Below are 26388 nucleotides of genomic sequence, written 5' to 3' on the forward strand. Positions count from 1 at the left end.
AATAGAAAGGGGAAATACTAAAATAAACCCGGCTGCAAGCCACACCACACCCCGGTGGCAGGAAGCCTAAGCATAGGAAGGAGAGGACATCCACGCAGATAGTACAGCGCAACTGCAACAAGGAGGGGCAGTGAGCACGTGAAGGAGCCCACAGAGTCAATAAACACAGGGAAAAAGGCGATAACCATGTCCACAATACCGCCCATAGAGCCTTTCATAGTGGAAGGGCCGCCCTCATTACTCGCACCAAAGTGGAAAGACTGGGTGGACCGCCTACTAATATTCTTCGAGGTCACCAAGATCCACAAGGACCAGAAAAGAGCTATGTTGCTACATCTAGGGGGCAAAGACATCCATAACATCCCCAAGACACTTGCGGAGGCCACGCCAAAGAATCACCACACATTGATAAATGCCCTCAATGGACACTTCAAACCAATGGCCAATCAAGACTACGAAAGGTTCATATTTAGGCAAGCGCGCAAACTCCCAGAAGAATCGCTAGACACTTATCACGCCAGACTCAAAAATCTAGCCTCCACATGCGGTTTCCCCGACGAAACAGAGGAGATTAGGGGACAAGTAATTCAGGGTTGCGCGTCGGCCAAGTTCTGTGAACTGATACTGGAAGAGTCCAGGAAGTCCCTCGTTGACATATTGACCCTGGGGCGCACTAAGGAACTGTCTAAGTCCCGGGCAGCGCACACGGAGGCGGCCCTTCAGTCTTCTGTGAAGGCTGAACCGGTGAACGTCGTGACGACCAAACCCACGACGAGGTGGAACAAGGAAGGTGGACCTCAGGGCAAGCCAAAATGTGTGGATACTGTGGAGACAACCCCACCAGGCGGCAGAGTGCCCCGCTAAAGGCAAAGTAATGAGAATTGAGGAAAACCACAACATTCTATTGCCAATAACTTTGGCGTTGATTGGTGAATCTTCTTGAAATTTTCCAAACTTTTGGCCAGCTCAGTTCCGCTCCTTCCCTGAAAGTTTGGGGGTAATTGGTGAAGCCGGGGCAGAGAAAAAAGGGGGGTCCCAATACGCATTTTCCACATGCAATTTCTCATAGGACCTTTAGCCACGGCTACAGCTTGAACGGCTGAACGGAATTACACCAAATTTGGCAGAAAGGTAGTCCTCAGTTCCGACTTGTGCCTTTGGCATATCTGGTGTCAATCTGTTCAGTAGTTTCTTTGAAAATTACGGTTAAAGTAATTTATATATCTATGGGGGTGGAGGTTCCACAGATTGTGAGAGGACTGGCCTCGTAGGATAAGCGCACCGTGCCGATCACGCACTGAATTCTAATTGGCTTTCAAGTGGTTGTAAACATTCGAAACCAGGAACTGTTGGCAGCCATTTTGTGCCTTGGTAGAAGCGAGGGTGAAGAAGTCTGTGAAATATGCTGCTAAAACGTGAACAGGGGCAGGTTAGACATACCCTGACTCCGTAGGCCTGCTCAGCGGGTGACATAGGGACCTGTAGGGCAAAAAAAGTAAGAGCATTTTTTTACCAAAAAAGTCACGAGATGCGCATAGGATCCGCGCATTTGGTCGCTGAAAAAAACTAAGCATGTATTTTTGAGAGATATATCAAGCTTATGTGTATAGATTTGGGTGGTTCTAGAAAGAGCCCTTGTGTTTATTGAGAGATTTTAGTAATTACAAGTAAGTACCGATGCAGAGTCTATAGTTCATGAGGAAGACTCAGTTTCCTTTATCTGTAAAATGTACACTATCTCTTTAATAGATGCCATGCATATTGAAATGCAGATTGTTGTGGTATATGGACAATATTCTCTAGTCTCGTAGAAAAGTAGAAAGATTTATTCACATGTTTATTCACTTATCTGCGCAGATCAGGTGTTCAAGTCTTCTCCAATCTGATGACTGGATGTTCAAGGCGGGCTCGCTCCAGACAGTCGTCTCCCACCTCCAGGCTATGGTCAACCTCTTTCACCTGCTGGGGTTGTCCATCAACGTGCCGAAGTCGCACCTGTGCCCCTCTCAGAAGCTCCTCTTCATCGGAGCGGTTCTGGACTCGGAGCAGTTTCGGGTTTTTCACTCCGAACAGCGGGTTCGGGATATTTAGGCTCTGATTCTGATCTTTCAGCTTTTATCCCGGGTCTCGGTCAGGTTGACGCTGCGGTTCCTGGGGCTGAAGGCCTCCTCTATCCTAGTGGTGCATCACACAAGGTGGCATGTGAATAAATATAAACAGGCCTCGCAGTTTGTGTCCCGTAATATATAAATTTCAGGGGGTGGTGGTTCCCGGGGCTTGAGGGGGGTTGTTGAAGCCCACATACTTGTAATGTTGTAGGGGGGGTTGGACGCAAAAGTGATCCAAGGGGGTTGTAAATCTTGTTCACAGTTTTTGTTTTACTTTGCTTTCCATTCTGTGATGTAGAAGATCCTGGGTAAATATAACGGTTTTTATACAGCCAGTAACTTTTAACCCTACCCAAAACGGCTTTCAGCCTGTTACCATAGTAACAGTTCATGGAACACTTATGTGAGCACAGAGGTTAAAAGTTCACCACACTATGTTGCTAATGAGTTAGCCTCAGAATTATACTTCAAATTATAAATATCATTTCTATTGATGACTGCTACCCCCTCAAAAAAAACAGACGTATGTACTTTTTTAATTAACTTTTATTAAAACAATAACTGGAACTATAACTAAAAGATAACAATACAATAAATAACTATAACTAACACAACAATATAATAAACAACATGTAATATGGAGTACAAAAGAAGTATTAAAGTTAATCTGCAAAACAAAAAAGAAAATTTGTGTTTAAAATTAGATTGATGTGACTAAATGATGTCAAACATTATAAGTCAAAGTAACACTTGACGATATTTATATTTTTTAAAACCTTTGCAGTGTGCTTGAAACGCTTCCACTGTCATTGTACATGCAGACTTTGGTCCACTCTTTTTTTCAATTTTTGCAGTTCGAGATATAACGTCCTACCTCTGTTATATTCCCCATGGCTGAATATATTATGTGTGGGGAGGGTGGACTTGTGGCCCCCCTCCCGTGCCATTAAAGGCCCCAAGGTACCCACAATCAGGCAAAATATATTATGTATGGGGAGGAGGGACGTGTGGTGCCACCTCCCTGAGCCTCAAGAAGCCCCTGAGAACCCACCCAAGGGGCTGAAATTTTGTAAAATGGGAAGGAAGCTTGCTGCTGGGGAGTCAACTTTTCTGCGTATTTTGGCTCTGTGGTTGCGTGAAGGTGCTACCTCACCACACTGTCACCCTTCCTTGCCGGGGTTGTGGCCCCGCTTCCTGTTGTGCTGGGTTCCCTATTTGTGGTTGCTGCTGCCACATGCTCGCCCAAATACTTGATCCCTGCTGCGGTTGTATGGCACTCAGCAGGTTTCCCTGCGACTGAGTGTATGCTGTGTTCTGATTACCCTGTGCTTGGTACTTAGGAGGCATGTTACCCCCTATCCTGCTGTACATGGTTTTGTGGCTGCGGACTCTTATTCCCTAACATCTGCTGCTTTTGCTGCTCATGCTATGCCATTAGCCAGCATCTCTCTGCCAGGTAACCCTGTCTATGGCAGTAGTAGTACTCCCTAATGTCTGGTTGTGGCCAGCCTCCCTGGCTTCTACTACCATAGCCTGTTTGGAACCCTCTAAAGTTTTGTGGTGCAGCCCCCATTGAGACTAGCGCCAATTTTACGGCTTCGGCCATCGCTGCTCCCTCGAGGGCAATCTTTTTCAGTTTTATGCTGCTCTATTTTTGCAGTATCTAAGTGTGTGTGTCTGTTCCTGCTTCTCTCTATTCTTTTCTGAATTTTTCTTATGGTAGTGGAGCATGTGAGCTTGTATTTACTGCCAGGGTATGTGCTCGTGTTGGCGGATGACTGTCCATTTTCCTTTCCCCACCTTTCCCTCATTCTATTCAGGAAACCATTGATGCCTTCCCCAGGCTTCATGTTTCTGCCATTAGTACTCCTACATGTGGGCGGTCAGGGAATATTTCTCTTAGGGCGGTCCATATCCGGTGCCTGTATGAATTACATGCATCCCCGTCATGACGGGTGTCTGTTAACGTGATTGCTGGAATGGATGATTGGGTGAACACCATTTTTGTCTGTTCTCCAATTGGGCTGCTTAGTAAGCTCCTAATGTCACCTGTTGCTAGGTTAATAAATGCAGTGTTCTTCTTGCAGCATGCAATCTATTCCCTTCCCCATCCAGCAATGACGGTAACTTTGTTCTTAACCCCTCTTTCTCCATTCGGCCCCATGACACTTATATAATCCCGCTGTGCCCTTCTACAGCAATGGGCACATTCTTGACCCAGGTGGCTGTACAGGTTTATCCTCAACATAGCGCTCTCATTTTTTCAAGGCATTGCTGCTTGTAGAGGAAGTTTCTGTTCATGTTTCTTCCTTCATGTCTGATGCAGTCCTCCACTACTGCCATGTCCTTGGGCTCAAATGATCCTTTCCTTGGCCAAGACCTGTTATACTGGTACCTCTCCTCAGTCCAGTCTGCTAATAGGTCATAAAACAGGTACACAAAGTCTTGCCTTCCTCTTTTGCTATTATCTCCCTCGGGGTCGGTATATCTTTGTTGTGCACCTCTGTGAAGCAGCACATGTCCTTATTGCTGCTCTGCTTGTGTGCAGGCAAAGGAGCCATTTTGTTTTTCCTGTGTCACGGGTGAGTAAGTACTAGGCTTTCTAGATACCTTGAATCTTGGTCAGCCCTCTCCTTGTTGCCCGGATCTGTGTAACTCTCAGCTCTGCTAGTAGCCTTTCATTTACCTCCGTTTCATCCTAGTGCTGCCCCCTGTACCTGTCTCCACTATCCTCATGTAAAGAGCGTGATGTCCTATTCTCTTGCTGTAACTCCTGGTTGCATGCCCTTTCTCTCACAAGCAATAGCTCACATCTCTGTTCCTTGTTCCATTTGGCCTGCCTCCTTTGCTCTGAGCTATACGCTGCTTTTGTTGACTTGCCTCCACTTCCGAATTTACCCTTGTTTCCTCCTCGGCTACCTGAGCAAGCTGTGTGGCTACACACTTATCGCTTCCCGGGGGCTGGTGCTCTCTTCCTCTGACAAGCTCACTGAGTCGCTATTAAGAATGACCACAAACTTCCCTGACACTTGTTTGTGCCCGCCTGAACTGGTGGGGATGTGAGATTCAATTGCCCCTGAGGGGTCACATGTTTAATGTTGTGGACGGGGAGTCAAGCTTTTGGAGGACCCTCCCTATGGATTCGGGCTGCGCTGGCAGTGTTTGAGCTCGCTGGGTTTCTGGTTCTCTTTGGCTTAGATCTAGATGTCCTTTTGGTGGGGCTTGTCGGCTTCTATTACTGCTGGGTTTGAATATTCTAATGCAGGGAGAACTGGTGTGAAGACATTCATCCCTATTTAAGGTGGGGGAGGTTCTGACGGTTTACTCATTTACGTCACTGTAGGGCTATCGGTTTTGGAGTCTTCAAAGAGGGCCCATAATTCTAATAAAGCTTCTCTCTTGTCTTTCTTTTGACCTGCATATTTGGTCTTTATATGTGTTTTAGTGTGCTCAATTATGTTTGTGTCAAATGTTCCCCTTTAGGCCAGGGGAATGTGTGTGCCTGCGTGTATAAATGCTACTCTTGGCATTACTTATTACATTTCTTTATCTGCGTGGGGAACCTAGTTTTCATGTTCCAATGGGGAATCAATGACAATTTTTGGGATTTAAATACATACAATTTCAAATAACGTTTTGTGGTTTCGTTTGTCTAATCGTAGGGATTGTACATGGTGCACATTTACAAATTACGTACTAGGAGCTCAGCGCTATTACCATATCTGCAGCAACATTTCTCTGAATAGTCCAACATTTCAATAAAAACCCAAGATAAAATGCATATGTAGTATTACAACATAGGGCGACTATGTAATATGTTAAAATAGCATCTCCATGATCTCAGTTTTTGCACAATAATACAGTTTGCAATTATTATTCAGCACAACATCATCACATACACATTACAATTTGATAATAGTTGACAGAAAAATTATCTTTGTCCAAAAGGTTAGCACACTCGCTACACAGATTATCCACTTAAACACGGAAGGTTTGCGTGGGAAAACGTTCCTATGTGAGCTGGATTGTCTGCCAATATCCGCTCCTAAACAAAGGTGATAGTCATAGACACTGTATCATAATAACTCTGGAATCATCTGCACCTCTTGGCCACAGACAGTTATGCCCAGTTTCCTGTGTCCAAGTTTTTTCCCTATGTCCGAAATGCACCCTTGCTAGAGACACTTCCCACACTCCTTTCAGATACTAAGGGTGTTAAGAGACCTCTTTAGTACAAGGAAAATATTAAACTTAAAAACTACGAGACTGTTGTGTCAACTCCGCCCAATCAGGATAGCTGTATCACAAAAATAGTGTCCTGGGAGTTATCATATAAAATAGGTAATATGCCAAACACCGTCAGTGGCAGGGTGCTAGAGTTATCTTTTTACTCTTCTCCCTAGTTTACAATATGTCAAAAGCTTTAGACTATGTTTTATGTTTGGAAGTAGCTTCTTAACCTCTGTGACAGCTGCTTGAGGGCAGACATCCGCCCTGGGATTCAGCAGAATTTCCTATCAATTGTGGAGTCTGCCCACCTTTCTCATTGCGCAAACGTGAATCTGTCCGTCCACCTTCCTTCGGCTGCAGTCGGGTACTAGGTGGAAATCTTTCAATCTGGCTCGGGAAAATGTTGCTCAAAATAGAATTTGTTCGAAAAAACAGAAGACAAGAGGAGTTTGGCAAAACAGGAACAGTTTGTTTAATTAAATGCTGTGGCCAGGAGAGCAGTTACAGACACAATGTCTGAGGACTGTGTCAATTAACATCAGGTTGGTATCCATCTTTTATACAAAATAGAGTAGGCAATAAAAAGTTTCCTCCATAACATATATGGTGAGGAATGCTGGTTGCTGCATTTAGAGTAATAAATTAAGGGTCAATGTTAACTGCAGGTGGGTCTCGACCTTGTGTGGACAGTGTGACCAGTGGTGAATGTGTCCAGATGTGCAGCTTGGAGAGCGCATGATAACTATGTGTGCTAGGTCCTGATTGGCTATGTGTTCCTAACTCATGTGCCTCTGACTATGGTGTTTTTGGAAGCTGGTTGGTTGGTTGAAAGCTTTATTTCGACATGCAAAGATATCTTAAAAGCATTACATACATTTAAAACTGTTTTTGGAAGCATGCTTACCCCTTCCGACTATGTGTGCTTTATTGGGGCATTCTATTCCAAACATTGTAATGTCGCTGCACCAATCTGTGGGATTGATCAAGAGGTCTTGTCGAGTGTGAGCCTGCCAACTAAGCACCCTCTCACCTGTGACCTATCAATCAGCAATCCCCAGGCCTGGGTCTCAGAGCCTGCCTTACTACATATTTGCGAATTTAAGTTGGTGTAGAGTTCACAATGGGCGGTTGTATGAAAACTAACAATATTTCATTTTTATCAATAAATGCATCCAGTTCCATATTAACACTACGTCCCGGGGAACCCACCCCGGGACATAGAAATTTCCCTGTCCGCACCAGCATGGGAGGGAAACTTGTGTTTGCACTTGCTTAGTGGGAGGATATTCAAAACTCATGCCAAGTTGGAGCAAACACCAAGTCTGCTCTCAGTGGGTGGGAGCTTAAAATTATTCCCACCTTCTGGGAGAGGACTTTTGATCTGTTTCCCTGTCTGCTGTGATGCAAGGAGGGAAACGGATCAAAATATTGCTCCAGACCACAGGCAGCAGCATTAGTAGATGTTCTCCGTGGGCCGAGGCAATGCCGGCTCCTGCTGTATGCAAGGAGCCGTCTGAGGCCATGGGGGCCTTGTGGCTCGCCACATGACCCCCAACGAGACTATGGTGGGTGCTCTGGGAGGGCACCAGGTCACCCACCTTTTATTGTGCAGGGTCCAGGGGCATAGGGTCCCCGGGGCCGAAATATGCATGGGGAAGAGAGCCACATGCCCCCTCTCTGTAAACGTGATACCAGGCCCTGGGAATGGGGTCTAAGGGACAACATTGACCTGTGGAGGGGGGTGCATGCCCCCCTTTCCAAACAATGATACCATGTCCTAGATGATGGGGTCCCTGGCCCAAAATTGGCCCTGGGAGGAGGCTGTGTGCCACCCTCCCCCTGATAATGATGCTCGTTCCCAGGGGATGGGTGCCCGGGGCCAAAGTCGACCCAGGAAGAGGGACCATGTGCTCCCATCCCCTTAAAAAGTGCACCGTTCCCCAGGGGATGAGGTCCCCAGGGCCAAAATCGGCCCAGGGAGTGGGGCTGTGTGCCACCTCTTCCAGATATGGACACCGGGCCCTGGGAAATGGGAAATTCAGAGGCCTAAATCTGCTGGGGGAGATGACCACATGCCCCTTCCCTAATCATGCCAGGCCCTGGGTGATGAGTTCCCCGGGGCTGAAATCGGTCTGGGGATGGTGGCCACGCATGCCCTCCCCCCTTTAATAAAAATCAGCAGCCCTGGGGGATGGGGTCCTCAGAGTCTAATGAAACTCTGGGAGGGGGACCATGCGCCCCCCTCCTCTCCTTTAAAAGAAAAAGGACCCAGGTGATGGGGTCACAAAGCCCTGGCCCTGTGGCCAACCCACCACAGCGCACGGCAGAAGGTTGTACACAGTGTGTGGCTGGATGAATGTGGGGGGTTGACTGCAGGGCTTTTGCTGCAGTTGTGCATTGTAGGGAGTTTGATTTACCCATTATAATTAAATATTACTTTACATTAAAAAACCTAGAAATTCCCTAAAAAAAACAAAGGTTAAAATGACATTATTGTTGGGTATGATAAACGGTCTCTGTTTAAAAAAAAAAAAAAACCTTAGCAATTCACTGAAAGAACTAAGGGGCAGATTTACAAGGCACTTGCCCCACTTTTGCGTAACTTTTCCCATGATAAAAATGATGCAAAAGTGGCCCAAGGGCCTTGTAAATAAGCCCCTAAAGGTTAAAGTAAATCTATAGTTTTAAGTGAGTTTGTCAATGACAACATTAAGCTAAAAAAACACAGAAATGTATCAGTTATAGTTAGCAGCACTAACTATAACTTGTGCCCCCGCCATGCACTGCTTAGGTCATCATATTTGACATCACTCATGACATGTTCTATTATGTCATTTATGACATCACTGATGGCATCTCAAATGACATCATTAATGGCATCACCTGACTTTACTGATGACATCATCAAATGAATGTGTTTGTTTCATAATTTACATAGTGGCATGCTAGTACCATATTATTGGGCCACCTAATTTTGTACAACCTAGGTCCAGCTAATGGGTGTAAGTGTTTACAAAACGCATGTGCTTCTTAGGCATCATAGGTGTGTAGAGGTATTGAATATGTTATAAATCTTTGAATTGAAGAATAACTCTGTGTGCAGATGGCAGGTAATAACTTGTGACCAGTATGTCTAACACACATTTTTGGTCATACAGAAAAAGTTTCTAACAGAGCAAAGATTCTACATAGTAGATACTACGTATTGTCAGCAGCCTGGAAAGTTATTTGAATCGTCTCAGCATGGCAATTTCTACATAACATTTGTGCACCAGGTACCCTATGTACATGTAATTGTTTTGCTTCAGAATATGGACTATCTGTAAAGTTTTTACCACATTATGAAGGCTCAAGGTAGTATGATCTTTAGCACCTTCAGACCTTGATTATGTTAAGTGAATAGTGCCTTTTTTGATAGGTGTGGCATAGAATGTCCTTTTATTTGTTTAATTGTATCTGAGATGGCATTATTGATTCTTCATATTATTCTTAGCTAATTTGCACTTTCAGGCCTCTAATGCCTACTCGTTTATAAAGTTGGGTGATGTCATCAAAGATGTCATTTATGATGTCTTCAGTGATGTCATAAATGATACCATAGAACATGTCATGGATAATGCAATATGTGAGGTCGTAAGCAGTGCATGGCGGGTGCGCAAGTTATAGTTGGCTCTGCTAACTATAACTGATGAATTTCTGTTTTTATGGACATATTCACCTAACTATAACGTTACTTTAACCTTTGTTATTTTCTACTTTTTTATTGGTTGAGTGATTACTCAGATTACCTTTGGCTCGCTAATTAGAATGAGCGCTTCGTTCTTCAAGTCTCAACTTCATCAGATATGCTGTAGAAACATTAATCTTTAAGCACATTTGCAATACATTTTCATTTTGCTGCGCCATATTTGCAGGGACACGAAAAGCCACCCTGCGTGGCTTTCCTGTCCTTGTAAATATGGCCCCTTTACATACAGCACTTTGCGTGAATGGGGCGTTCCATGGGTGTTGATGTGGGTGATCCGACACAGCACCCATGGAACCTGACACATTTCCAGATTTACGAGAAATAGTAAACCTGGAATTGCGCCTGAATGCTACGCCTCCCCAGGGGAGGCGTAGGGAGGCGCAACGAGGAGAAACATATTAATTTCTACTCTTTGTTTTTCCTCTTTCTGTGTGTGCTGCAATCTGCAGCACACATAGAATGAGGAAATTACCTCTTGTGATTGCTTATGTGCAGGAAGGTGTCCCTCCCTGCACAGAAACAATCATTTTTTTAATGACGTTTTGCAACTTCTATGTGTGCTAATGCAGCACACATAGAAGTTGAAAAATGCCACCACAGATTATTTATGTGTAGGATGGTGTTCCTTCCTGCACATAAACAATCATGCCATGACGCAGGCATCTTTGCACCAGGGTGCAAGGGTGCCTGCGTCGGTGAATGGCAGCTAATTGTGTGCAGGTGAGAACAAAGAGATCCGTCATATCATTGTAGATATGATGCATCCCTGTGCTTCGGAATTAACGTGGTGCAGCCAAATGGCTTGCGGCACCGCGCCTCATTAATTCTATGTAAATGAGGCCCTGAGAAATTAAGGGGTAAATAAAGTAATTTATAAAAATAGGAAATAGCTATTAATGAAAAGCAACAAAAGATCTATGTTGAAAATAACAGAAAGGCAACAACCATAATAATTAATTAGAAGTCAACTGGAATCATTGCTGTAACGCTTTTCAGTATATTATAGTTGCATTTTTTTTATTGTAATGCAGTTAAAAATACAAACTTTAAATAAAAAGTAAAGAAAAGGAAGGATAGCATGCTTAAACTAAAACTAAACAACACTAGCAGATTTGGCATTAAAACGACACCTCGTTTGTCGTAAATTCACAGACACTAGAACATCACTATTCATCACAAACTACCAATCCAGAGAGATTATATTATACTTCATAAAATTCACCTACAAAAACGATTTCTTCTGTATTGCTACAGCACTGCAAAAGGTTTTCTCGTCGCAGTTTATTAGTATCTGTGGGAGATTCAATTAACCTATAAAAACAATTTCTTGTTTATTTCCCTACCTGCTTTACACCATTACATAAGGCTATCCTGCGAATTTGTATTCGTATCAGTGGGAAGCAGAATTTAACCTACAAGAACAATTCCTTCTCTATTTGTCTACGTGCATTGCAGCATTACCTAAGGCTTTCTCATGGAGTTTATTAGTATCTGTGGTAGATAGACAAAATTCCAGAGAAGTTTCTAAATGCATATATGATTCTTTTTTTGGTAGGACTGGAGATCTGCGAGGAGCCTGGGCAGCAAGAGGGCTTGAGTAGCTTGGTCTTGTGACAAAGAAAGTTAGTCATTTGTGAAAGAAAAAATTCTCCAATCATAGATCATATCAGTTATTCAGTACTCTTGAGAGAGTGTAAATAAGCATGAGGTGAGAGAATATGCTTGTTGTCTCCAGTGATGTCCACCATTGTTCTCAGCATATGTATTAGGTGAGCAGGAGCTTGCGGTGAAGGACTTCTGTGGGGGCAGGCAAGGCTGCAGACCGAGAAGGACTGATCATCCTCTGGATTAATGTGGAGGGCTCTTGAGGTGGGCTCTGGCTCTCATAGCATTTTACACTTGTCGCAAAGCTTTTGTCAGTGGGTCTGACTAATCCTGGAAAATCAAGAGCAGGTGAAGAGTATGTCACAGCCACTTGCAGGACAATCTGGGTGAATCTGGGTCTAAGCTGTTTGGAGAGTTCCTTTAATGTAACAAGCATCAGCAATGCCAATAGGTCTGGCTTTAAAAGAATGTGTACAGTAATGTGAAAAATCACAAGTTGATATCATGGGAATTAATATGGGTTTGTGTGGAAGAAAACAACTGTAGAATAATATTGGTGTAGGTTAAAAGGTCAGATGAAAGGTGCACTGTCAAGCCAGACCTAAAAATCCTTATAGGTTATTGACTGCCCTCCTCCCATCTGTGTTGCTGCCAGAGAAAAGCACAATACATTATGGAGTTATCTTAGAGCACTTTATGTACATTACAATGCAAACCATGTGCCTAGGCATTTACAATACCACTTGTCTTCCACCTACTGGAAAGATAGTTGCCACACTTTTGCAATAGTCAAAGGGTGCCTGTTCTATGGGCCTTCCCTGGGCTCAGACCAGCTTTGTGGCTGTGTTTTACAAGACATCAATAAACTCTTCTACTGAGAGCTGGATGAAATCTGTCATTTCAGTGATAAATCAAAACTCCCTATTGGAGACATTTTTATATATTAAAAAAATAAGGTCAGTCATTAATCTTGTCTCACTGCCAACCTCTTCTCTGAGCCCTAGGCTTTTTCTGCCACCCTTTTATTGTAATACAAGCGCTGAGATACAGGTTAAACCACTGTCACACTTCGGCCTACATTCCTCACCTTGCCCTTGGTGTTGTACCACACAGCACCAGAAATGTCTTTAGATTTAAAAGACACAAACGTCAGCAAATCCAAGAGGTCAGGCCTTGGCTGATAGACTTTTGACTTTGTCAATGCTTGTTTTCGCATGATTTTTCCAAACCTTTATTGCTGGGGAGCTGCCATTCCCTCTGTAATCGAAATAAAATCATTGATTGAGAGCAAAGGTTTTTTTGTCTCAAAAAGCACACCTTGCCAAAGAAGTACATGGCACTTATGGGAACTATTTAATGTGTTTATATAGTCCTTGTGAAAGGACAGAATGTTATCAATTACTTTGAAATCATCAAAAGTGGGCTACACCATGCTGCAAGATGTAGTGGGTGGAAAAAAAATGTGACTGACACATTAACGGACCAGTGAATGAAGTGACCTGGCATAAATCCCCTATCTCCATATACATATATATATATTTTAGTGCACCGCGTATCCGGAAAAAGTGGATTGGGATTGCTTCAATAACCAGGCGGACCCCACAGCTGACACATACTCTGAGTAGCTGAGTGACAGACGACAGAGAAAACTGCTGGTATCTAGAAAGCCGCAAGGAAATCAGAACACCAGGTAAGCTCTTTCAAGTCTGTTCACAGAAGCGCGAGTAAGGTGGCTGATGGGAGAGGTAGTTGCTGAACTTTGAGCAACGAGCAGAGAACACCATAACCACACATTCAGCAAGGATGGCGGATGAATGGCTGGGGGAGCGAGCAGCCGGGGAAGTTTTTAATTATGACTGCACTGCAGTACCAGATGGGACGAGAGAGAATACTAGACCGCAATTGCCAGGGACCAACTTGAGGTCTCATCTGCGAAATCTGGAGAAGCTACGTACAAACAAAATATCGAAATGGTGGGAGTGCAAGTCTCTCCAAAGGTATCTCGATGTGGGCAGGATTCCAAGAGGGTTAAGGATCTTTGTGGCACCCACCTACGAAAACCCTGACCCTAACATGCTTGAAGAATGGGCGGATAATAGCACTGAATCATCTCAGCGCGTTCTGTGAATACTTATTATATATGAGGTTAGCGACCGAGAAGCTATAATGACCAAAACTAATATTATGCTCAAAGAACTAGAGCAGGTCCCTCACATAGAAGAAGCGGCAAAATTACAGATGGAAATGACCAGTAGACTGCAGAAATATGAACAGTCTACAAAAGAGTGGAAAGCAACTACATTCCTTCGCGTTAGGTTGGACTATCAGAAGGGGAGGATCTATACCTTCACAAGACATTTTGATAACATTAGACGTCAGCAACTCTTAGCGAGTGCAGAACCCACAATGCAACAAGCAAGCGGATACACCAGCTCAGATTAGAGCTCAGAGGTAGTTATAGTTCTTGAGGAGAGTACTGCTACTGGTGGTGTGGGCACTGGCAAAGAGGTACCATCAGTGGTCGAAGAGCTATGCTTTTTACGGCTGGACAGGACTTTCAACCTCCGGCCTCGGCCACAGTGCAAAGAGAAAATAGGAAGAGGGAAAACAATAGAAAAAGCAGACGCTGGGGAGAGAGGTTCAAAGAAAACAACAAAACAGACACAGATCAATTAACTAGTGAGCCGGATATTGACAACAGTTATAAATCTTTCATATATAGAGTTAAGCTAAGAAGAAGAAAACAGTTTATCACTAAGACTGTCATATTGTTCCATGCATCCCCTCCTAATTGTGAAAATAGGAGGGGGTGCATGGACCCCCCCTCCCCTGGCTTATGAAAGCCCCGGGGACAGCCACCTTCCTGGGGCAATGCTTTTTATGTATGGGATGGTGCCCATGTAGCATCTGCCATGCCACGGGGACCTCCATAGCCCCAGGGCACATGTTTATAAAGTAATTCAGTGATGTCATCAGTGATGTCACCGACCGTGTCATGAGTGATGTAATATGTGAGATCATAAGCAGTGCATTGCTAAGGTGTAAGTTATAGTTAGCTCAGGTAACTATAACTGCTGAATTCTACTGGTTCTGTTCAAGTGAAATCTGGGCATAACTATAACGTCCATGTAACCTTTCTTTTTTCGAAGAATTTCTAAGGTTGTGTTAATTCTATTTCCTTACTATAATGTCCCTGTAACTTTTTTTTTTCCAGTGAATTTCTAACATTTTAAAATATTTTTTCCTAACTATGATGTACCTGTAACCTTTGGTTTTTCCAAAAGATTTCTAAGGTTTTCTAAATTTTATTTTTCTAACTGTAACTTGTAACCTTTGAGAGTGGCCTTGTGAGTGGCTGTATAGATAGGTTAGCAGGGTTGTGAGGCCCTGAGTGGGTTAGTAAGTAGGTGCTTGAATGTCTGAGTGGATCTGTGAGTGGGTACATGAGTCTTTGAGTGGGTCTGTGAATGGTAACAAGGCCTGGACTTAAAATTCTGGTCTGCTCGCAGAGTTAGCTGCGTTTGGCAACTCCACCTTCTGCAGACAACGCAGAGCTACCATTAAACTCAAGTTCAAGTTCAAGTTCGGGCATTTGTATAGCGCACTACTCACCCAGAGGGTCTCAAGGCGCTAGGGGAAGGGGTTCATTATTTGTCGAATAGCCAGGTTTTAAGTTATTTTCTGAAGGAGATGTGGTTCTGAGTAAGGCGGAGGTGGGTGGGGAGTGAGTTCCAGGTCTTGGCAGCCAGGAAGGAGAAGGATCTGCCACCCATGGTGGATTTTCAGATGCGCAGGACTGCGGCGAGGGCTTGATTAGACGATCTTAGTTGGCGGGTGGGTTTGTAGAAGTACAGGCGAGTGTTGAGGCATTCGGGTCCTAGATTGTAGAGGGCCTTGTGTGCGTGGGTGAGAAGGCGGAAAGTAATTCTTTTGTTGACGGGAAGCCAGTGGAGGTCTTTTAGATGTCCGGTGATGTGATCTTGGCGAGGGATGTCTAATATGAGTCTCGCTGACGCGTTTTGGATGTGCTGGAGTTTTTTCTGTAATTTTGCTTTGATTCCGGCGTATAGTGTGTTACCATATTCCAGTCGACTCGTGACCAGTGCGTGGGTGACAGTCTTTCTTGTCTCGAGGGGGATCCAGCGGAAGATCTTTTTGAGAATGCAGAGTACGTTGAAGCAGGAGGACGAGACTGCGTTGACTTGTCTGGACATCGAGAGAGAGGAGTCTAGGATGAAGCCAAGGTCACGTGCATGGTCTGTGGGTGTGGGTGCTGTGCCCAGAGTGGAAGGCCACCAACAGTCGTCCCAAGCTGAGGGGGAAGATCCTAGGATGAGCACCTCCGTTTTGTCTGAGTTGAGTTTTAGGCGGCTATGTTTCATCCATTCGGCTACTTCTTTCATGCCTTCGTGAAGATTGGTTTTGGCGGTGTTGGGGTCTTTGGTGAGGGAAAGGATTAACTGGGTGTCGGCGTACGAGATGATGTTGAGGTTGTGTTGACGCGCGATGGAGGCGAGAGGACTCATGTAGACGTTGAAGAGGGTGGGACTGAGTAAGGATCCTTGCGGTACGCCGCAGATGACTTCGGTGGCCTCTGAGTAGAATGGGGGAAGTTGGACTCTTTGCGTTCTCCCAGCAAGGAATGAGATGATCCAGTCCAAGGCTTTTCCTTGTATGCCAATGTTGCTGAGGCGATGTATTAAGCAGAACATTTTTGTGCCATAGGTGAGCATGATCGAGCACGAGCGGCCACAGCTGCAACCTGTAGTGTGCCAGGAAGTCGGGTCCTTTGCAGAGTGGTTGGGAAAGGGGTGGTCCTCCGATTATGTCTCAGCAATCTGGCTGTGGCAGACTTATTTGTGGCAACAATAGGGGTTCTTGGCACCTAACGACCCTCGACAGCCAAGGGGACTTAATCCCCCAACCAGTAGTACACCAGGAGGCCCCTGTGCAGAGTAGTTGAGAAAGGGGGGCGGGCCGCTGATGACATCTCAGCAATGTGGCTGTAAGGGACTTACTTGTGATATCAATAGGAGTTCCTGGCCCCCAATGATCCTCAGCAGCCAAGAAGATTGTATCCCCCAACCAGTAGTGCACCAGGAGGCCTCTGTGCAGAGTGGTTGAGAAATTGGGCATGGCCTCCGAAGACGTCTCAGCAATCCAGCTGTGGGGGTCTTGCTTATGGCAACATATGGGGTTCTTGACTCCACTGACCCTTAACAGCCAAGTTGGCTTCATTCCCCATCCAGTAGTGCACCAGGAGGCCCCTGTGTAGAGTGGCTGAGAAAGGGAGCGGGACTCCGATGAGGTCCCAGCAATTCTCTGCAAGCTGACCTTAATTTTGCCTCTTTCTTCTAGTTTTTGGCCTTTATTCTGCTGTCTCTCTGCTCATTTCTAATCTTTATAATGCCTCTTTATTTTGCTTCATTCTGCTAGTTTTTTTTACCTTCATCATCCCTATTGCTGCTCGTTTCTGACCTCTATTCTTCCCCCTTCTGCTCATTCAGCACCTTTATCTTGCCTCTTTCTGCTAGTTTCTGACTTGTATTTTGTCTCTGTGCTCATTTCCCACCTTTATTTTGTCTCTTGCAGCTTGTTTCCAACCTCTATTTTGCCTCTTTCTCATTGTTTCTGAGCTATATTCACCCTAATTCTGCTCATTTCTCAGCTTTTTTTTGCCTTTTCTGCTCATCGCTGATATTTATTTACCATCTTTCTGCTTGTTTCTCACCTTTTTCCTCCCTCTTTCTTCTCGTTGCTGACCCTTATTCTGTCTCTTTCTGTTCGTTTGTGACCTTTATTCTGTCTCTTGCATTTTCTTTCTGACCGGTATTTAGCCTCTTTCTAACTGTTTCTGACCTTTATTCTGCCTTTTCTGCTTATTTCTCACCTTTGTTCTGCTTCTTTTTGCTTGTTTCACACTTTTAATCTGCCTCTTGCTGCTCATTTCTGACCTGTATGTTGCCTCTTTCTGCTCGGTTCTGGCCCTTTTTAGGACTCTTTCTGTTCATTTCTCATCTATATTTCGCCTCTTTCTGCTCATTTCGGACCTCTATTCTGCCTCTTCTGCTAGTTTTTTACCTCTATTTTGCCTCTTTTTGTTTGTTGCTGACCTTTATTTTACCTCTTTGTGCTTGTTTCTGCCTTCTGTTTTTCCTCTTTCTGCTTGTTGCTGCCTCTTAATTTGCCTCTTGCTGCTGGTTTCCGGCCTCTATTTTCCCTCTTTCTGCTACTTTTTTACCTTTATTCTGCTTTTTCTGCTCCCTTCCGGCCTTTGTTCTGCCTTTTTTCTGCTAATTTCTGACCTTTATTTTGCATCTTTCTGCTAGTTTCTGACCTTAATTTGGCCTCTTTCTCCTCATTTCTGACCTTTATCCACCTTTTCTGCTCTTTTCTGACCTCTATCTGCCTCTCTCTGCTCGCTTCTGACCTTTATTCTGCCTTTTTATGCTTGTTTCAAACCTTTATTTTGCCTCTTGCTGCTTGCTTCTGATCCCTATTCTGCTTGTTTCTGACCTCTATTCTACTGATCACTGATTGTTTCTCACCTTTATTTAGCCTCTTTCTGCTCATTTCTAACCTTTTTTCTGCTTGTTTCTGACCTTTATTTTGCATCTTTTTGCTGATTTCTCATCTTTATTCTACCTCTTGCTGCTTGTTTCTGACCTCTATTTTGTCTCTTTCTGCTCATTTCTGACCTTTATTCTGCCTTGTTCTGCTCTTTTCTAACCACTATTCTGCCTGTTTCTGCTCTTTTCCTACCTTTTTCTGCTTCCTCTTTCTGATTGTTTCAAACCTCAATTTTGCCTCTTGCTGTTTGTTTCTGATCCCTATTCTGCTCGTTTCTGACCTCTATTCTGCCTCTTGCTGCTTGTTTCTCACCTTTATTTAGCCACTTTCTGCTAATTGCTAACCTTTTTTCTGCCTCTTTCTTCTCGTTTCTAACCTTTATTCCTCCTTTTTCTGCTCATTGCTGACATTTATTTTGCATCTTTCTGCTTGTTTCTCACCTTTTTCATCCCCCTTTCTGCTAGCTTTGACCTATATTCTGCCTCTTTCTGTTCATTTCTCACCTTTATCTTGCCTCTTTCTGCTCGTTATTGACCCTTATTCTGCCTCTTTCTGCTCGTTTGTGACCATTATTCTGTCTCTTGCAGGTTGTTCCTGACCTCTGCATTGCCTCTTTCTAATTGTTTCTGACTTTATTCTTCCTTTTTCTACCTCTTTCTGCTCGTTTCACACCTTTATTCTGCCTCTTGCTGCTCGTTTGTTACCTGTATTTTGCCTCTTTCTGCTCGGTTCTGACCTTTATTCGGGCTCCTTCTGTTTGTTTCTCATCTGTATTTTGCCTATTTCTGCTAATTTTAGACCTCTATTCTGCCTCTACTAGTTTCTGACCTCTATTCTGCCTCTTTTTGTTTGTTGCTGACCTTTATTTTGCCTCTTTGTGCTCGTTTCTCATCTTTATTTGACCCCTTCTGCTCATTGCTGTCCTTTATTTTGCCTCTTGCTGCTGGTTTGCGGCCTCTATTTTGCTTCTTTCTGCTACTTTTTGACCTTTATTCTGCTTTTTTTGCTCCCTTCTGACCTATAATCAGCCTTTATCTGCTAGTTTCTGACCTTTATTTTGCATCTTTCTCCTCATTTCTGACCTTCAATATGACTTTTTCTGCTCTTTCCTAACCTCTATTCTGCCTCTTTCTGTTCGCTTCTGGTCTTTATTCTGCCTTTTCCTGCATGTTTAAAACCTTTATTTTGCCTCTTGCTGCTTGTTTCAGATCCCTATTGTGCTTGTTTTTTACCAATATTCTGCCTCTCACTGATTGTTTCTCACCTTTATTTAGCCTCCTTCTGCTAATTTATAGCATTTTTTCTGCCTCTTTCTGCTTGTTTCTCACTTTTATTTTACCTCTTTTTGCTCATTTCTCACCTTTATTATGCCTCTTGCTGCTTGTTTGTGACCTTTATTTTGTCTCTTTCTGCTCGTTTCTGACCTTTATTCTGCCTTATTCTGCTCTTTTCTGACCTCTATTCTGCCTCTTTCTGCTCATTTCCTACTTTTTTCTGCTTCCTCTTTCTGATCGTTTCAGACCTCTACTTTGCCTCTTGCTGCTCGTTTATGATCCCTATTTTGCTAATTTCTGACCTCTATTCTGCCTCTTGCTACTTGTTTCTCACCTTTATTTAGCGTCTTTCTACTCATTTCTATCCTTTTTCCTGCTTGTTTCTGACCTTTATTCTGCCTCTTTCTGCTCCTTTCTCGCCTTTATTCTGCCTCTTGCTGCTTACTTCACCTTTATTCTCCATTTTCTGCTCATTTCTCACCTTTATCTTGCCTCTTTCTGACATTTATTTTGCCTCTTTCTTTCTTTCGGTTTGTTTTTCTTTTCCAGCTAATACGCAAATAGTGTGAATTCACAGGAATTTTTTTTCATAATGCTTTTAAGCCATGGCGAGGTCGCAGGGGGACTCCAAGCCCAGGGCTTGGTGTTCAGGGTATTCCTACCCTGCCCCTTTGCTTTTTTTTGCATTTTATTTTGGGACTCGGCTGAAGTCCCCAGATGGTTGCCAACACTTCCTGGTTGAAGTGTTGGCAGCCAATCGGAGCTCTGCATTTCCCTGCACAATCTCAATATATTTCACGTAGTCGTTGCGGCCACAGATATCACTAACTTTATTCTTTTAATTTCTCAACAAGTACTCAACGGATTTACACCAAATAACAAAAAGCACAATCTGAGTAACCAAATCTACCTTTCTGCCAAATGTGGTGTAATTCCATCTAGTGGTTTGGGCTGCAATCATGCTCAAAGGTCCCATGGGAATTAACATGATAAAACACACTTTTTTTTATTATGCTCTCGCTTGCTCAAAGCAGAGCACACTTTGCTTTTTAAACACAGGGTGATGTAATCAGTGATGTCATTTGAGATGTCATCAATGATGTCATGAGTGATGTCACTGACCATGTCATGAGTGATGTAATATGTGAGGTTATAAGCAGTGCATTGTGGCGTGCGAGTTATAGTTAAATCAGCTAACTATAACTTCTGAATTTCTCTGGTTTTGCACAAGTGAAATGTCAGCCTAACTATAACGTCCTTGTAACCTTTGTTTTTTCCAGTGAAAAAAAAATATATATATATATATATATATATAATTTAAACAATACAGAGCACAGCAAAATTCTTTTAGAGACTGACTCTGTTGTCAGTCAATTTTAATTACAAACAAGAGCAAATGGAGAGAAACAAATATATGCACAGTCTTAAATGGTCCAAATACAAGACAATCCAACTGAAAGAATGTCCATATATGAAATTTCAGTAAAGCTTGTAGTATCGTTGAAATGCTTTAGTCACGTTGATGCAGACAGCCGACACGTGTTTCGTCGTGTAGACAACTTCTTCAAGACTCAAACGTGGACTGCAGTAGACACAAATAAGCTCCGTAATCCTCTAATCGTTTTGTAGAAAAGTAGGGTAAACCGATTAGAAAAAAATCGCAATGTCCGTCAAGATGGGAAATGGTACTTAGAGACGCTTGGGCGGAATATGCCTCGTATAATACACAAGATCGAAGATACGTAGCTAGGGGGCACACTGCGTAGCATTAGGTATCTGTCAAATATTGGTGCCCTTATGTGTCACAAATAGGAACGGAAACAATCTTAAAAGTAGTTAGAGTCAAGAGACTCGTAGAAAGATCCGAAAACGCACCAATGTAGATTAGCATCAGTGGCCAATAAATGCTCCAAGTGGGAGACACCTCGTTCCGTAGATATTGTCCTGCACAGTAGGATAACTTGCAGATACTGTATATTATATATTGTATATTATACATTGTACAAATATTGGATAACTTGTAGAAATTGTCCTGCACAGTAGGATGACTTGCATTTTTTAAACTCACAAACATAAAAGAAGAGTATATGTGCATCTCATTAATTGCTTTGCACATAGCAGCGGCCATATTGTAACATGTTTTTGGTCAGAAAGAACGTCAAAATTGTTCCAATTAGAGTACAAAATACATCAAATTTAAAAATAATAACAGTTTATTGCGTCACATTCGATTACAACTCATAACTTGAATTTTAACATTGGTGAATAAAAAACTCAATGAAGCAATTTCTATTAATACTTATGCCATTTGAACATCTCGTGCCGCATTGGGAAAACCTTGACAATCCCAATTACTCTATGGTTATGCTTAATACAGGGAGGCTAAACTGATATTTTGCAAGCTCATGGTGGTAATCATCAATTTTACCCCATTGGGTTTAGTAATACTGAGTTGTAGTGGAATTCTGCCCCTCCACCAAATTAAAAACACTATGCAAGAATTACTCAAGCCTATAATCCCTGCTATGTAAGTTATACTTTTCTTAATAACTAAATTGCAATAAGGAAAGACAACAAATTACAAGAAAATAAAATTAATGAATGAAAATAAATTGAAAAAAGAGAAAAGATATCTCAGCTCTTTTACATCACTCTCATTGAGCTTGAAATCCACACTCCAATGAGACATTCACTTCTAACTAGGGCCTGAGAATTAAGAAATACAAAAGATATGTATAAGTCCTAAGTTAATGTTAGCTCATACCCCTCTGTATACATATTCTGACCCTCCACTTGTAACTGCAAATGTTAAAAACATTAAACTGGTTATAGGAACAGGTACAGATCTTGCTATTGTTACAGGTAAGTATACATTTCTTCATCGACATTTAGATCAACAGGTTCGCATGTATTCAGTCTAAGGATATACCTACACTCCAATTGCTCTCCTCTCTGTGATTTCTCTAGCTGGCCAATCACTGTGTATCACAAAGGTTTGGATTGCAATCCAGATGCTGCTTAAAATGCCTCACCACAGGGTAGGACTCATCTATGTTCTTAATCACCCAAATGTGCTGTAGGATATGAGGGTTTGACTAAATTCGGGTCCAAGGGCATGAGACAGTCTCATAAGAGGGTTCATCTACAGCAGTGATTCGCAAAGTATGGCCCGGGGGCCTTTTGCGCCCCTCCTAACCTTCACATGCTGCCCTCCTGACCTTTACATGCATGCCCCCTGCGTGTAAACATTTAGCTCACATATCTGCATTGATATGTGACATAGTGCCGACATGTGTGGACATACAGACATGTATAATTAAACACCATGTGTCAAAAAATCCATTCCATGGAACTGGCTCCATATAGTATACATGGCTGTTACTGGCTGCACATACACTTACATTTACAGACCTACAAATCTTCCGACTATACATAATTGCAGAGTATATTACTCACAGGTTCATAGTTTAGTGAGTGAGTTCGGAGATGTGATTCTCAAATTACACAACTAAAAAAGCAGTGGGCTGTAGGGGTGAGATGATCAAGGTTCAGGATGTTTCCATGAGGAACAGTGTCAGTATTTATTTGTATTAGGTGGAATCCTCTTTCTAGAGAGTCATTGTGGGCAAAAACGATGAGTTGGAATGCTAACCCGAGCGATTGCCCTTGGTTTGACTATTTGCAAGCATTTATCACATCATCTTTTGGGTGTTTGATAGCCAGTAGTATGCTTGGAAACTTGAGCGTGCCACAGTTTCCAAGCCTACTACTGCCAGTGTTCACAAATTCCTAAAAGTAGTACATTTGCACTTGATGCAGTGGAAGCGTTTAGGGATTTTTGTTGCTCACTTATCCACACCAACCATTATATAAAAATCAGAAGCATAACTCTAATGACTGGCCCATAAGTCATTAGCACTTGATTAGCCATATCAAAGGTCCTCCGATGAATCTCTAGTAGAGCTAAAAGGGGCTAAATAATAAAAGACGGAATGCTATTTCTCCACGAGGACCTACAGTGAAGAAATACACTAAACATAGGTAATTATAAACAACATCAAAAATAACTCAGTAACTCAATAATAAAAGCAAACACTATTCTGTTCTAGTAGTTCTTCTTGTTATATCATAAGTTGAATGGTCAAGTACAAAACACAAATTAGAATGTTATTATTCAGCTTATAATAGTACAAAATAGATTCACAATAATTAATACATATTATTCATGAAACATCAGAACATCAGGTATAGAGGAGTGAGAGAGAAGGAAAACATCAGTGAAACAACGATTCACTTACGAAATGAAATACTAATGCACAGTGTGCAATTAGTCTGAAAAGCTAACTTCACCGCAATTGGAGTATAGCAAAGGCAGCATCACCAAGCGATGATGTGCAAAGTCTATAGGATAGTCTCCTAGGATCAGCAGGTATTGCCAGCCAGAGAATCAGGAATCAGCACTGCATGCCACAACAAGATTGCAGGATGGGTCACCAGTCATGTGAACGAGCCGAGGAATACTTTGCCTTGTAGCACGCTACTTCCTTTCTTCTGATAAAATGTTGCATTATCTCTCTTCAGCAAGCCTCTATATTGATTATTCACAGCGGTACGACCATCTACTGGCAGTGACTTTACTACTAGTTTCTAAACACACTTTGTCTAAATATTGTACAACTTCCAAGAGAGAAAGAGGAAAAAAACCTTGTTGCAAATGTATCTAGAATATTATAACAGTTAAATTCGTCATCCACGTCCCTGACCTAGACAGGAATGAAACCTAGAAGATTTTTATAAACAGGCTAAATATTTATACTATATGTAACATTTGAGGGACAGGAGCACAGAAAAACAACTCCTGGCAATTCTGAGGGCTACATTAATTTAGCAAACATAGAATAACTTCTAAAGACCTACAATACTTTCACGAAGATAAAAAAGTATTTTCTTTTTGTCGTTTATATTTCTGCAGTTAAGAAAACAGAATAACATCATTCAGTTAGAATAATTCACATTACTTAGCTAAGAAAAATCATCTTTTGTGCCTTGTGCACATTTCTCATGTTAAACACTCTCATGTTTCATTAGTGGTTTTGTGTATGTTATTTAAAATGCATGCATTTAGAGTGGATTTCATCAAGCAGATTTTATTATCAAAAATCGTGCTCCTTCGCACCCATTCAAGGAGTACTTCTTTGGATGCAGATTCCCTTCTTTTTTGCTAAAACAATATATATATATATATATTGTTGTATGTTCTTATATAGCGCTCGACTACCCGGAGGCATCTCGGCGCTTGCCTTGGGAACCCGTCCTGGCTTTTCCCTGTGAGATAGCCCCTAACGGGCATCCCCAAGGTGAAAGCCAGGCATCCCGCCGCGGGGGGCCGTTGTGGAGATTAAGCAAGCTTAATGCCCAGAGTTGCAGAGTGTGAACCCATGATTAGGTCAGGCACTGAAGCGAGAATTATCGAGTCCGTGGACATTTGAGCTCAAGACCCTGCCGCGTCGGGAATTGAACCCTGGTCCCGGGTCTGACCTCTGCTTCAGGGTCTGCCTGCTCTAACCAGTGAGCCACACTTCTCCACGTGTATATATATATATATATATATATATATATATATATATATATATATATATATATATATATATATATATATATATATATATATATATATATATATATATATATATATATATATATATATATATATATATATATATATATATATATATATATATATATATATATATATATATATATATATATATATATATATATATATATATATATATATATATACTGATGAAGGCGTACCGCTGAAACGCGTTTGTGCATATTTGTGCATATTTCTTTTGTGCCAAATAAATCCCATCAGGATTTAACCCCCCGCGAGTGCTGGCTTTCATTTTTGGAGATATATCTATACTACTATTATAAAGCAAGAACTTGCAGGCTTTGAGGCGGGTAAACGCGGGAACCACAGCGCCAATCTACACACCCGATACACCGTTGAAATCCTCAGGGTGTGTAGATGGTTATAGGCGATATAAATAAAAAAAATAAACGTTATTTAAAAAGTAAGATTTTAAAAAAAAGTAGCCCCTAAAAAGTAGCGCCGGCCGCGACGTGCGTGGTCACGTTAGGAGCACAGGGAGGAGCGGCGTCCGAGGAGCGGCGGACATGGCACGGGGGAGGAGAGGTGACATCAGGAGCAGAGGACCGCCGGTGGAGGAGGAGTGGCGGACATGGCGCAGGGGAGGAGCGGTGATGCGAGCGGACAGGCGGGAGCAGCGCCGGAGGAGGTAAGGGGACTCATGTAAGGGCAGGCGGGGGACGGGCCTGGCGGGGTACGGGCCGGCCGGGCGGGCGGGGGGTTTCAACTGCCACACAAGACCTGACACCCATAGAACCTTGACTGAAAGAGCATGAGAGGTATTACTAGATGATATCAATATTTACAGAGCCCCACCACCTTAATAATACCTGCATATGTTGTTAAATGGGAAGTGGAGTTGGGACGAGAAAATGATGGGACCTCGAAGAAAAAGTGACGTGTGCAGGTTGACGGGCCGGGCGGGGGACGGCCCGGGCGGGCAGGCGGGGGGTTTCTACTGCCACACAAGACCTGACACCCATAGAACCTTGACTGAAAGAGCATGAGAGGTATTACTAGATGATATCAATATTTACAGAGCCCCACCACCTTAATAATACCTGCATATGTTGTTAAATGGGAAGTGGAGTTGGGACGAGAAAATGATGGGACCTCGAAGAAAAAGTGACGTGTGCAGGTTGACGGGCCGGGCGGGGGACGGCCCGGGTGGGCAGGCGGGGGGTTTCTACGGCCACA

The 26388-nt window shown here is 42.9% G+C and overlaps 1 protein-coding gene across 1 annotated transcript in view; it reads left to right on the forward strand.

Annotated features, from left to right (window-relative positions):
* GRIK4 (glutamate ionotropic receptor kainate type subunit 4) overlaps positions 1-26388 on the forward strand; it is a 1036684-nt gene that overhangs the window by 642087 nt on the left and 368209 nt on the right. The gene's annotated exons all lie outside the window — the stretch shown is intronic.

Source organism: Lissotriton vulgaris, chromosome 2_1, assembly GCF_964263255.1.
Source record: "Lissotriton vulgaris chromosome 2_1, aLisVul1.2, whole genome shotgun sequence".
Classification (NCBI taxonomy): domain Eukaryota; kingdom Metazoa; phylum Chordata; class Amphibia; order Caudata; family Salamandridae; genus Lissotriton; species Lissotriton vulgaris.